This window comes from Euprymna scolopes, chromosome 16, assembly GCF_053919585.1.
Source record: "Euprymna scolopes isolate OS-2025 chromosome 16, ASM5391958v1, whole genome shotgun sequence".
NCBI classification, from domain to species: domain Eukaryota; kingdom Metazoa; phylum Mollusca; class Cephalopoda; order Sepiida; family Sepiolidae; genus Euprymna; species Euprymna scolopes.
Window position 1 is genome coordinate 137,008,400 of NC_136497.1, and position 15,238 is coordinate 137,023,637.

Sequence of the window (15,238 nt, forward strand, 5' to 3'; positions counted from 1 at the left end):
TCTCACATCCCGCGTAGACGTAGTGCCTCCAACTTTCCCGGTCTTCAGCTATCTCTTCCCACCTTGTTATTTCTATGCCAAGTGCCCGCAGGTTTCCCTTAACTACATCTTTGTACCTTTTCCGAGGTTTGTGATTGGGTCGTTTGCCACATTCAAGCTCCCCATAGAACAATTGCTTAGGTATCCTATAATCCTCCATTCTCACTACGTGGCCCGCCCATCGAGTCTGGTTTCGAAAGACTCGAGCCTCTATGCTGAATGTGCTCGCCTTCTTGAGCACCTCTTCATCGGACAAGAGAGCTTGTTTGGTGACATTAAATATCCTGCGTAGGCATGTCTGGTGGAATCTTTCCAGAGCCTTGATATGACAGCGATATGTCGTCCATGTTTCCGAGGCATATAGGAGGACAGGTAGTACACAAGTCTCGTATACCTTTATCTTTGTTTTGAAGGTCAGGGCTCTGTCTGCCCACACTCGTTTTTCGAGATTACCAAAGGCCTTACTTGCCTTATTGATCCTTCCTAAGATTTCCTTATCGAGGGTTCCGTCGCTCGATATAGTACTGCCAAGATATACAAAGTCATCAACGGTGCCCAGTTTCGTTCCATTTACACAGATGACCGGCAGGCCTCAAGAGTCATGGAACTACGCACGCGGGACATGAACTGGGAGCACGGGAGGGAGGGAGGGAGGCGGTCACCAACAAGGTTATCCTGCAGAATATGCGGCAAACTGTGCAGGTCGGGTGGGGCTATGTGGAATCATATGCGGACTCATTCACACGCCATCATATCGTGAGGGTTGGCCGTCTTCTGTAAAGAAGTGGCAGTCACCATATATATATATAACTACTTCATTTACTCACATAAATTTAATATACGAAAGTATAGATTTATGCGTAAATTTCAAGTATTTACTTCAAAAGTGCTCAATATGTAGGTATAGCTAGTTAGTAATTTATAAAATATATATGGCGATTAAGCTACACTGAATATTCTGCGTTTCATCCACTATAGGATTCGTCAGGCTTAATCGCCATATATATTTTATAAATTACTTACTATATATATATATATATATATATATATATATATATATATATATATATATATGTATGTATATATATATATGTGTATGTATATATATATATGTATATGTATATATGTATATATGTATATGTATATATGTATATATATGTATATATATATGTATATATATATGTATATGTATGTATATGTATGTATATATATATGTATATGCATATATGTGTATATGTATGTATATGTATGTATATGTATATATATATGTATGTGTATGTGTATATGTGTATATATATGTGGGTATATATATGTGTATATATATGCATATGTATGTGTATATATATATATATATGCATATGTATGTGTATATATATATATATATATATGTTTGTATATATATATATGTACATGTATATATATATGCATATGATATTTCAATAATAAGCAATCTATGCTACTATGTTTTTTTCCTGTTTTACCTTTGATCCTCATTCCATAAAGGCAATATTATCTTTTAAAATATTATTCTCTGTATAATGTCTTTATTTCCCTCTTCTGATGAAAAGCGTTTCGCTTCGAAATGCCATAGCCTAAAGAGGTTTCCCTATCCCTAAATATTGTATTCTATTTTGAACTGGTAGCATAATAAAATTTAATTGTAAACTTTTTATCCCTTTGTTATCTAAACTTATTCTATAAAGCTGGTTGAGTTTATATGTGAGTATATTTATCATGCAAGTGAATGTTAAACGTCGAAAATGATATACATGAAAAGTAATTATAAAATGCATGCTGAATCGATGTGGGAGGCTGGTATATGGATCTGCAAAATAGATTTTCACATAGGGTCAAGGAGTCGGGAGTCAGAGTCGGGAGTCGGAGTCAGAGTCGGGAGTCGGAAGAGGAGTCGGGAGTTGGAGTCGGAGTTGAAGATATTAAAGGAGTCGGAGTCGGCATCCTAGTAATTCTAGGAGTTGGAGTCGGAGTCGGAGTCGGACTTTTACCATCCGACTCCGCAACCCTGATTACAACTGTTATGTGGTGTACCTTATGGCAAAAGTATCCAATACAATAAATAGAGCAGGTGTGTTTAAGCAAAATCTTTTGTTCTACTTGGTGCTGACCGGAAGCAATAAATGTAAATTATGATATAACATGTTATGTCTTTAGATTATTTTCATTATCAACATCATTTCTCTTCTTATCTGTTTGAAAGGGTGTGGGAGGAATGGAATTATTCGGGGTCAAGAATGTCATTATGCTTTGTTCTATTCGGCGTTGTCCAGGAGCAATAAAAATGAGATTACAATTTCGGGTCAAGATCAAAGTGTAGTATCTGTTCTCCAGATGCTGCACTTCAATTTCTTGTTCTCTGTCAGTGGAGGAGAAATCCTTCACAACTGAGACAATTTTTATTTTTGTCCCTTTTTCTCCACGTTAAAAAACGACCCTGGTGTCTAACTCTGTCCCGTGGGGAGACATTGTAAATAGGAATATTACATTTAAAAGCGATATCTCCAGTATGAAGTACATATTTTTCTCAGCACACTGAAATAAGGGAGAGGGATTGAGTTGGGCGAAGGATAAAGGAAGGATTACGGAGAAAGACAGTAAAAGGAGGAAAGAGAAAGAGAGAAAGATACAGAGACGTCTATAGATAAAGGCAGAGATAGAAGCGTTAATATAAAGATATTACAGATTATTTCTATTAAGCTTTATATGATCTTGAGCAACGCCGGGCAACACTGCAAGTTTAATATACAAGCATAGTTTTCTGTGTGTTTCTATGTTTGTATGTCCAGCTAATGAATCCTTTTTTGAGGTCAACGGCCAACTAGCACCATGTGTGTTTGTGCGTATGTGTGTGCTGGGGTGGAGAGGGCTCCCATAAGCCATAGTAAAGGCAACCTTTCTAGGAGAAGCAAATCTCTGATTTAAAAAAACACAAAGCGGGAGACCAGTACCCGCATTAAGCTGGTCTGCAGTTTAACTTGTTGCTGGCTATCTTGCTCTTGCTTGTTGCTGGATCTCCACATTTTGAACCGAGAGAGAGACTTAGCTGTCGTTCAAAGCTAAGACTCTGTAACATCATCTGTGTATAGATACTCCCTCAGGCATTTGTCTATAAAAATTAGTCCTGTGGCGATGGAAGTAATTTTTGGGCTCATGGATTTAAGTGTCTGAGGGAGTGGCACTCGTCTGACAAGACGTTGCAATCATCATGTCCAGCTAAAACTTTAAAAATACACAACAAACACCTACAAAGTTGGCATTTTTTTTTAATCAATGTAATCTCGGAAAAATAATATATCAAATTTAAAAAAAAAAAATTATTTGGGGGTCAAATAGCCATTTATATCATTTAATGTTATCATGAACATACAATTTTTAATGTTATCATGTATTAATACAGCTCAGGGAATGAGTCAGTATTTTTTAAAATTGAAAGACACTAACTGCAAATTTAATTGTTTCTTAACTTTAATCTACAAATAAAGGGGAGAAACTTAGTTGTAAGAGTGCTCTGGGGGTATCCTTAATTTTGGTAGCGCTCTGGAGGCCTCCTAAATTTTATTTTTTTATTCCTCACATAAAAAAAAAATCTCTCCTAGGGGTAGGTGCGTGGGTGGGGGGGGGGATTTGAGAAATTTAATACCATTTAACATCTTTTATTTTTTTTAAGGCCCCAAGCAATACCGGGTACTTATGCTAGTCTATAATATAAAGGGAAGCTGTTTTCATGACAAGTGCTCGACTGAACTCCAATTTATGCCCTCCTCTTTCCAAACTTTCACAAAAACACTCGACTAACTATAACCACTATATATGATTTCCCCCACTCTCTATCTGTGCTTAAATCTAAATGCAAATCCCATGAAAAAAGCTTCTTTCCAAAAACTGTTCTACTGGCATGCTTCCCAGTGGAATACAGCATGGTAGCCTTCAAATCTAATGTAAACAAATTCTTGTTGAGCCGTCTCATTAAATAATCAAATTCTACCTAATTTACACCATTAGCGATTACTACAATACCACCTTACATTCATTAACCCTTATCCTCGAGTGACCTTCGGGCCTTGATAAGTGGTTACTCGCAAGTAGAAAACAAAGTTGTCTGTGTATATGTATGTGCGTTTGTACGTCTGGCTAACAGTAAAAAATGACAAACCATATACCCACAAAGAGACATATATCCATTCTATGGATGTCCAACATGATATTACTGAATCATCTTAAGACAAAACAGATAATACACTTTGAAAAATTTATTCATTTACGAAAATCATACAAAAGCCGATAATAAATTAGGCACAAGGCCATTCAAAAGTGTAGGGAAGAAGCGTTTATGATCATACTTGTCACTCTACTTTATAATTGTCTAAGCTATTCCTAGCTAGAGTCTTCAATCACCATAATACCACATTCACTCCAGGGATCATCCTATGTTAGATTCCAAAATAGATTTCATTTTGTTAATTTTTTACTGAAAAAAAATTAATTTTTTTACAAATATATACATACATAAAAAGTCGTTTATTTACAATGACTTAATTGCCGATTATCACTTTGATCTGATCAAGAAAGTATATTTTAATTTGAGTTTCTCGTTCGATATAACAATGCAATCGATACTGTTATAACCCTGTTTATAGAGTTACAAAGAAAACAGAACTCGGAAATAGAGCAGCAAAATGTATTAACAAAAGTGTGAGTTGATGCTTTGAATTTTTGAACACAACACATAGCTGATGGATTGAGGGAACCAGATTGACAATTCCTGGTTGCTTTTTCCGACTGGTAGTGCAGGTGCCCTAACTCTTTGGTAGCGCTTAGAGTGGTTGCTCCATCAACAGTTGTATAATATTGGGATGTTTGTAGTGCCATGTCGTGCATGGAAAGGGGCCCTGCACTCATCCCCGGTGGGCTTTCCTGAGGCCACAATCCTAGTTGATGAAAGGCTAGCTGATGGTCTACTTGTGTTGCATGTCTGATATTCTGCATTCAGCACCCCCTCCCCTACCTAAACTGAAACTCCTTAAAAAAAATGACATTACAATAAAAAATTATGCTTAAACCAGGCTTAGGTTCAAACAAAATCAACTTGCCTCCTCCCTTGAAGCTTGGTTTTACGAACATCCATGGGCTTAGAACTAATTTAGATGATGTTGAAGTATTTCTCCTTATAAATACCCCAGATATCTTAGCACTAAGTGAGACTAACCTACACTCCTCCATCCCCTCTAGCCACTTTAACATGCCTGGATATCTCCCACTGTGCCGACATATGCACGGACTTGGAGTCTATATTTGTAATACCCTCCCCTTGTCTAGACAAACAAATCTAGAATTGGATGATCAAGCCTTTATGTGCTTTAGACTTAACATGCAACATAACATCAGCTACTTTTATTTTCTCTACCGCTCTCCCTTGACCAAAGATTGCACCCTAATAAACAAAGTCTCTGGCAGCATAGATACAGCACTCTCCCGCGAAACTAGTGCACAAATACATGTATTTGGTGCCTTCAATGTCCACCACAGAAACTGGCTTGGATTCTCTACTCACACAGATGCAGCTGGTAGCACAACACATAGCTTCTCTATATCTCACTCCCTATCACAGATGGTTACGTTTCCAACCCGTTTCCCAGACTAACAAGAACAACACGCATCACTTTTAGATCTGTTTTTGACCACAGTTTTCTATGATTGTATAACGAATGCCCACAACCTGCTTGAGAACGCTAATCACCCTAAACTCTATAGCCAAAACTGAAGAGCCATTGCTCAAAACAACGAGATATTATAAAAAGGTTAACTGAGAAGCCATCAGAGATCTCATCAGAGAGTCCCCATGGGGAAATATCTTTTCTCTTCCTGCTGAACAGTGCGCAAATGAGACCACTGAATGGTTCAAAACGGCAAAATGTGGAAATTTTATAGCAAGCCCCACTCTCCCCAGTGGTGTACTTCTACTTGTGCAACTGCCATTGCACAAAGGCAGCATGTGTACCGCAGATTCAACCGATATAAGTCCAGTTCAAACAAACAGAAGTATATAGAAGCTAGAAGTAACTGTAAGAAAGAAATAGCGACAGCTAAGAGAGAATTTACTGAAACAACCAAAAAACACATCAAAGCACAAAAATTAGGATCCCGTGATTACTGGAAAATCTACAACAGTGTAGTAAATAATGGGCAATCAACAATTCCCCCACTAACCAACAATCATGAGGTTGTTTGCTCAGCAACTGGGAAGGCTAACATGCTCGCCAATCAGTTTGCCTTCAACTCCACACTGAAACCTGCTAACCACCCCCTCCCTGACTTTCCTTTGTGGATAGACGCCACGCTAGATGATCTGAAAATTACCCCTTCTCAGGTGCATGCTATCATAAAAAACCTTAACACTTCAAAAGCATGTGGACCTGATTTCATCCCAACTGTGCTATTAAAAAAATGCTCCGCCGAAGTAGCTCCTGTTCTCTCAAAACTTTACAACAAATGCCTTAATGAATCTTGCTTTCTGGACTGCTGGAAAACTGCTTCTGTGGTACCAGTTTTCAAGAATTCTGGCAAAAGAACTAACCCATTAAATTATCGTCCCATTAGGCTCCTCCCACTTTTCGACAAAATATTTGAGTTCATAATTAATCACCTTCAAAATGCTAAACTTCTGACCGACTAACAATATGGATTTAGGCAAGCCCGTTCCACAGCAGACATCCTAACTGTAATCTCTGAATGTATATACCATTCACTAGACAAAGCAGGGGAGAGTAGAGCGGTAGCTCTAGATATATCTAAGGCTTTTGACAGGTCTTCTCAGGAAAATCAGATCATATGGTATCACTGGACGAATACTTAACATAATTACACCCTTCTTAGATAAGAGAAAAGTTCAGGTTGTCCTCGACGGTCATACATCTAAACGATATAAATGCGGGAGTGTCTATCTTTGGACCTTTATTATTCCTAATATTCATAAATGACCTCCCCAACAAAATTGCCTGTGGAGATGGGTATATATGCTGATGACACCACACTCTATAACAGGCACAACAAGAAAACAAATGAATACATATCTGCAGAAACACTAGAGGATGACCTCCAATCTGTAGTGGAATGGGGACAAAAATGGATGGTCACATTCAATGTTTCCAAGACTAAACTTGTTTCCTTTAAAAATTACAAGAAACCTACTCTACCACCAATAGAAATGGCCAAAGATTCATTATCTGAAAGTACTTCTTTTAAACTCCTCGGCCTAACGTTCACAGGAAACATGAGTTGGAACAATTACATTGAGTGAGAGCATTGCCAGGATTATTGTGAGGAAGGTAGGCTCTCTCTACTGTGCTAGAAAGCTACTAACGCCCGAAAGTATCCTGTATCTCTATTAGGCCACCATTCACCCATGTATGGAGTATTGTTGTCATATTTGGACTGGTGTATCTGCTACTAGTCTCTCGCTCCTAGACAAGGTCCAAAAGAGAGTCTCCAACCTGATAGGTCCTGAACTTTCATCTAAGCTTCAGTCTCTGTCCCACCGGCAAAATGTTGCATCCCTCTGCCTGTTCTACAAGTATTTTAATGGTGAATGCTCTGACAAACTGCAAGCACTTGTGCTTCCACGACGTAAATACCTCGACAAACCCGACAAGCAGCTAAATCCCACCCCTTCACAGTAGAGATCCCTAGATGTAAGAGAGCTTTCTACTCCAGTAGTTTATTCCCCAGAACCGCTAGACTCTGGAATTCCATTCTGGGTCCCTGCTTCCCTAACTGTACTGACATGCAGAAGTTCAAGTGTAACGTGAACTGACATCTTGCTGCCCAACTCTTTACATAATATCCCAGTAGCTTATGTCCCTGATAGTAGCCCCCTACATCAAAGTGGCAATGTGCCTTGTTTTTGGATGAAAATGTAATAAAAAAAACAAAAAAAAACTTGTATTGATCAGACTATTGTTCTCATCTTGTCATTTGTGCAACGTTTCAGTCGGATTGGCCTTCAACCATCCTCAGGAATGTTGGTTATTTGGAAAAGAAAAGAGGAAAGTTACTGGCTCTGTAGATATTTTCGTATTCTTTGAGTTAGTCTCTATGTTATGGTTACAGTTCCAAATTTGTGAAAAATTGGTTGACATATAAAAGTGTGAGTTGTTCGTCTAGTGGGCCATAGTTTGGTGACCCCTGATCTAGCCGATGAACAACCTTGGTTGGTTCACTGGATATAGACTCCATATTAATGTCTTGTCTTCCGGTATTCATAGAGTGTGGATCAGTTCATTTGTAGTTAATGCAGGTAATCGCGCCACGAATGACACCTAAAATACAATTATGAATTACTTAGCATTTTTACCTAGTCATGTGTGACAGAATGAGAGCACGCTACCCCCCTAGATTAAGTAAAGGTTTCCGTTTAGAATTATGTGGAGATTCCCGAGTTCGACAGAAAGAGTCCTGAGTTTGAGAAGATACACTTAAAAGAGGTCAGAGGTTATATCAACAGTAGTCATAATAATCCAAATAATATACATTATCGATCTTCATTTATGAAATTCAGTTCTAAGTGACACTCTTCTAGAGGTTGAAGTTCCAATACACAGTGTGGGAGTAGACTACGAAGACAATTGCGAATTACTTAAAACTTTAACCCAGTCATGGCTGATGAAACGAAAGCATGCTACCCCCCTGGATTAAATAAAAGGGTTCCATACGAAATTTCCTACCGATTCTCAAGTTCGAGAAAAAGATTTTCGAGTTGGAAAGAAAGATTGCCGAGTTCGACAAAGTACACCTAAAGAAGGTAACTTGCGAATTGCTTAGGATTTTGGAATCACGTGCAGATTCCAGAGCTCGACAGAAAAATTCCTGAGTGCAACAAGATATACCTAAAGGAGGGTATTTAGTTCTCCCCCACTGCAAGAACTGTGACACCAGGGGTGGAAAGTAGGATTGAGAAGTCAGCACCTCCAAAAAGTGCCTGGGCAGCCTCATCAGCATTCCCTGATGAGGACACCTCAAGCGATTAGCAATAAGCTAACCCCTACTCAAAGAGAGAAGCCAAAGTCTGGGAAGATGGACCTCCTAGAACTGCACAGAACTAAACTTTAACCACAAAATCAACAAGAACAGGATCATTATAAGAATGGTTTAATCTCTGCTGATTTTGGAGGCTCAGCCAAGGCCGATATATCCAAAGGAGGTCAGAGGTTACAGTGGATTCTGATTTATCTAAAAGTTAACACAACCCTTTTCGCCCCCTTTTTCTCTCAGGATATATATATATATATATATATATATATATATATATATATATATATATATATATATATATATATATATATATATATATATATATATATATATATATATATATATATATATATATATATATATATATATATATATATATATATATATATATATATATATATCTTTTTTCTATTTATTTAAAAAGAAAATACAACTTTGTTATATATTGGTTGTGGAATTGCATTCACTAGCAAAAGATCTAGCTAATTTGCATATTCTTTTAAACATTCATTTTAATTAATTCCCTAATAGTTTTTTTTCCGGTTTTCTTATGGGATGATCATCTTTAGTTAACTATTACATATGATTATATTCATACAGATGTTCTACATAATTTATACTTGCGTAATATTTTTGTAAAAAGGTTTAGTAAACATAAACCTCTTTCTATATATATTTATGTATGCATGTATATATATTTGTTTAAAAAAATTTGGCTACCAAACTCCTCTGTCAGTTTTTGGTCTACAGACATGAAACTTCATATAAAGGGTATTCGAAGCCATGCGAAACTTTATATTTGGGTTTAAGCCAAGGGAAATCGGTGCAAATATGTGAAAATGAAAAAAAAATGAAATTTGCCAGGTGAAGGTCGAACGACAACATTACGGATATGTATGTGTAACATAATAGTTATTGGTTGATGTCTTAATTTTTAGCATTGCAGCAAACATGTCTTCATAGTACAGTCATTAACATCAAAGCTAAGCATCTTGGTTTCAATTCTCGGTGGTGGCGCACAAGTAATTTTTTAAAAACATTTTAAATCTTTACTATATATTGAGTCCAATATAATATAATAATAAATACGAAATGTGCATGACTCAAAGTATCATGTTTAAACATATTTTATGACTGGGCCATGTCGGACGGCCTGCTAGTATATCTATAAAAGTGAGAATGTGTGTGTGTGTGTGTACGAGGACAACTCTCACCCTATATACTCAACAAATCTTTGATCTACAGACTTGAAGTTTGGTATATAGGATATTCAGACACAGAGAAACTTTTTAATCGGTTTTCATCCGAAAAAAAATTACTGCTATGGGGTCAAAATGGAAACATTGGTACTTGGGGTGATCGGATTTTCATCTGTTTGTAAACTATTTCATGAATGCACATGCTCAAATGTTCATATGACAGTTTCTTTATGTTAAGAATAAGTATGTTTGGCAACACTTTTTAAAGATCATGTCAAGCTGGCCTTATGGTTATCATACTAGTCTTACTGTCTTTAGGTTTTGGTTTCAATCTTAGCTTGAGCATATTTTTTTTTACTCACAAGAAATAAACTACATATTTAATTAATTGGAATGTTTATTGAGATGAGTATTATTTAATCATTTATTTATTGCAGACTATCATCCTCATCTTTTATCGAGAGGCAATGGATAGAGACATTGAATCTCTACGGTTCCAGGTGAACATTGTCTGAATATAGCGGTTTCAATCCTACCCAAAAGCTGACCAGAGGCTTAGTTGTCCAAAACGTGGTGAGACGAAAAATAACTATGGAAGGCAGTAATTGCTGAGAATGCAGTTCGGAGATTTGGAGTTTCTATCCCATTGTGGTTACCACTTGGTTATTCTTATTCCATCGTGGCTACCACCTGACGAAGGCCAGAGGATCAGTTGGCAGAAACATCGTGAAACAACAACTAAAAAGTAAGAATAAGTCCGCAATAAATAAATGAAGAAATTAACTGTTTAGAAAAAAAACAAACAAACAAAAAAAAAACATAATACTAGCATGCACGTGTCTCAGTTATTTTCCGGTTTTTTTTTTTTTACTTATCTTTTTAAAAGGAATTTAACGTTACGTTTAATAGCTACGGTATTTCTGTTTATAATAAATAAGAAACCAGCATTAATTAAAATATAATATTTATGCATATTTTACCACCGGGCAACGCCTGGCAGCCTGCTAGTTCGGCTTTATAAGGAGCCTAAGTTTACCTCCACTTACAAGCAGTTTTCTTTAGTCAATTCCAAGTGACGTTCTCACATTCAAAAGTTGATTCGACCAAAGGTTTGTTGCCAAACTTTCATAAAAAAACACTCAACTAACTACAACCACTATATATAATTTTTACCCTACTCTCTACCTGTGCCTAAATGTAAACGCAGATTCCATGAACAAAGCTTCTTTCCCAGGATTGCCAACCTTTGGAACACTGTTCCGCTGGCATGCTTCCTGACTAAATACAACATGGTAGCCTTAAAATCTAATGTAAGCAATTCCTGTTAAGTCGTCCTCATAAAAAATCAAATTCTGACCAATTTACATCGTTAAGGATTACTTCATTACTACCTTACATTCATTAATCGTTATCCTCGAGTGGCTTCGAGCCTTGATAAGCTGTACACAAATAAAATAAATCAATCAGTTTTTTTTTTTTTTTGCATGGCCAAATTTATCACTGACAAAAAAACAAAACAAAAAAAAACTAAATTTTTCTTTTTTTGCAACAGCTTGCGTTAAGAAGTGTTCTCTTATTTAGGTTTATATGTACAGGTAAAAATTTAACACCTGTAACTTCAAGGTCGGCAATTACCTGTGACAGCATTTGCCATTTATGCAAAAGGTTTTTGAAATACATTTGTAGGCATGCATTGGTATTTTTTTCCATTGTGATGGTGTTGGCTGGCGCGAATTAGGTAGGGAAACCCAGCAAGGTCAGATGAACTCATGTCATATAATGTCCGCACACACACACACACACACACACACACACACACACATATATATATATATATATATATATATATATATAAAGGAGATTAGAGCAATAGTCTAAAGAGCTGAGTGTATTTCAATGTAACAGTGAAATTACTAGTTTAATTGAAATATGGGAAAGAGAAAGTGCTCGTTATAATTTAGATATATAATAGGCTCGATAGGTAGATATCCTAGAGCTAATTCAATATTAAGTAATGTGATTTATAATTTAAATTTGAACAATTAAATTTACAACTAAATTAAAAATCCGTTTCATAATAAGGAACAACAACAAAATCAATTATCTGTACGATCGTTTCGGAAAACAATGCTTTTTATTGTGGTAAACATCCAGTTACGAACAATAATTACATATAGTTTTTTAATAAGCAAGGTCTCCTCATCAGCAAATTTTGAAGGGTTTTTATTAAATCTAAATCTATTTATTTAAAAAGACTGAGACTAGGAACATCACGTCTGTGAGAGAGAGGATGCAGAGAAGAAAGGGTAGAACTAGCCTGTGATACTATCAATGCCTCCCTCAAGCGTTAGGAATTTAAAAAAGAGGCAAAAATATAACAAAACGAAAAAATATAAGTTTATGAGCATAACAAAGGGCATAGGGAGAGGGTTTAGTAGAAAAACACTGAAGAGGAAGTTGTTTACCAAGGCAAACAAAAGAAAGCACAAATAGGATTGTTAATCAAGGTGTGGCAGTGATGGGAACAACAGATCGGACAAATAGATATATTTAGAATTAGTTTACAACCTTGAGTTTGCTATAGTTGAGGACAGTTTCCAGTTTGACACAGTTGAACGCAGGTTGTGGCTAAGAGTGGATTAAGATGAGCTGACATCAAGTGATGAACAGAAGGCAGAGATGTGGTCCTTAGTGCTTAGAGGGTTGTTATCCACGATGGTGTCACACACTCACAGCCAGAGTTCAACCGATATATACAGAATGTATTGGAGTCTTTTGTTTCTCTTGAGTTTGTATTTTGAGTCTTTTGTTTTTTATGCTTGTAAACCCATGTGCCCCCCCCCCCTTCAGCAGCCGCCAATGCAAGAGACAACGACACGGGCAGAAAAGAAGATGAAAGAGAGGAAGACCATTTCAACCCTTTTGGGGTTATTTAATGCTGAATCCAGTTATTTTGGAAATCGTATTCATGTTGCATCCAATTATTCTGTAGAAGGTTTTTATTCTTCAAGCTTTTTGTATCTTCAATCGTTAATTTGTAGCGTTTAGTTTGGTTGTTTTATCGTAGATTTTATCGATTTGGTTCTCTGCCTTGCAGAACACGAATCAGTTTTGCAATGGGAGTGGGAAAATCGTTACAGTATTAATGTTTGGTACATTTTAAGTTAGGAAACCAGTCAGGAAGTGGGAGGGGGATAGAAAGAGAAAAGGGGAATGGGAAGAAGGAAAAGGTGGGGGGAAGGTGGGTTGTTGTTTTTTGTTTTTTGATTTTGCAGAACATAGTTAAGTTTTGCAAAAAAGAAGTAGAAAAACAAAAAGCATCAATGTTATGTGTATTTCGTCTCAGGAAGCCAATATCTTCAGACAACCTGATCTGGTAGCACCAGTACGCTTCTTGAACCTTATAAAGAACCTTCGAATGCGACACATATTTCCAAGCTCAAATATGACAACAATACTCCATACAAGGTTTGATAGTAGATTTGTAAAAATAGAGAATAGCTTTTGGTGCGACAAAGTGTTTAGAGAACCACATTGTGAGAATCAATCAAGTTTGTAGTTTGAGTCTTTTATTTTTTTATACTTGTAAACTCATGTACGCCCTGTCAGTAGCCGCCAATGTGAGAGACGAGGACACGGCCAGAAGAGAAAATGAAAGAGAGGAAGACTATGGAAACAGCATTGGTGTCGGTGATTGTTCACATGCAGGGAAGTAACCAAATTACAAATACGCTTATAAAGAACCTTCAAATGCGACACATATCCCCTAGCTCAAATATGACAACAATACTCCATACATGGTTTGATAGTAGATTTGTAAAGATAGAAAATAGCTTTTGGTGCGATAAAGTGTTAAAAGCAATATAGAGAACCGATATTATGAGAATCAGAAAGAGCAATGGCTCTAATGTATTAACTTGTGATAAAACAGTTTGGTAGAAGTCCCAAGTAATTGGTAATTGTAAGTTGAGTGTTGTGCGCATTTTGAAACTTCAATCTCCAGAATAGTGTAGTTTACAATTGAATTTTATTAAATTCTTTTTATCAACTACACCACTTGTGGACAATGGGATGATATTAATTATCAATGTTCGTTTCAAGCATTTAGAAACGTAAGATGAAGATTGATTCGTCTCTGTTAGACGATATACATCTGATTGCTGGCTGTTCATTAGTTCATAAATTCAATATGCCTTAAATATAGGTCCTGGATATGACCTTAAACTATATCCAGTGGTGAGGCCCCAGCTTGCGGGCTTTGGGGAGTGTGGAGCCACCCTTTAATTACCATTGCTCCCAGGTCCACTCTTACCCAGCGTGGTCGTACCTGTCAGGGTCCCAACTATGGGTTGAATAGAAACCGACTTGAAAAAAAAAACAAATATATTCTATTAAAAGTTTTTCTTCAAAATCTTTGGATTCGGCATTAAATAACCCGAAAAGGGTTGATATGCCGTAAAACAAAAACAACCAAACCAAACCAAACCAAACCTTAAATATATGAATTTTTATTATATCCTAAGGCAGAGACAGAGAGAGAGAGAGAGAGAGAGAGAGAGAGAGAGAGAGAGAGAGAGAGAGAGGGGGGGAGCTTAACTCACTACTAGCAAGGTGTGGAGAGCCATAGCAATAAGTGCTCATGGTTGGTGTTCGTCTGCTGTAGAAAAGCGCTGGCACTCGAACATGGCACCTTTCCGATACAAAAGTAATATTTATGCAAATTTAGGCGGAGTTGGGAGTTCGAGGTGACAGCATAAAAAGACGGATTTTGTGCGGCAGGCACCTTTCGCGTTTTTTTTTTTTAAATGTTATCTCGAAGAAGAAGAAGAAGAAGAAGAAGAAGAAGAAGAAGAAAGGCGACTTTCGTTCTTTTGACACTATCGCATTTGTGTGAGTTTATTGGCAGTTAAGAGGAAAAGAAGAAAAAGAAGACAGGCGACTTTCGTTCTTTTGAC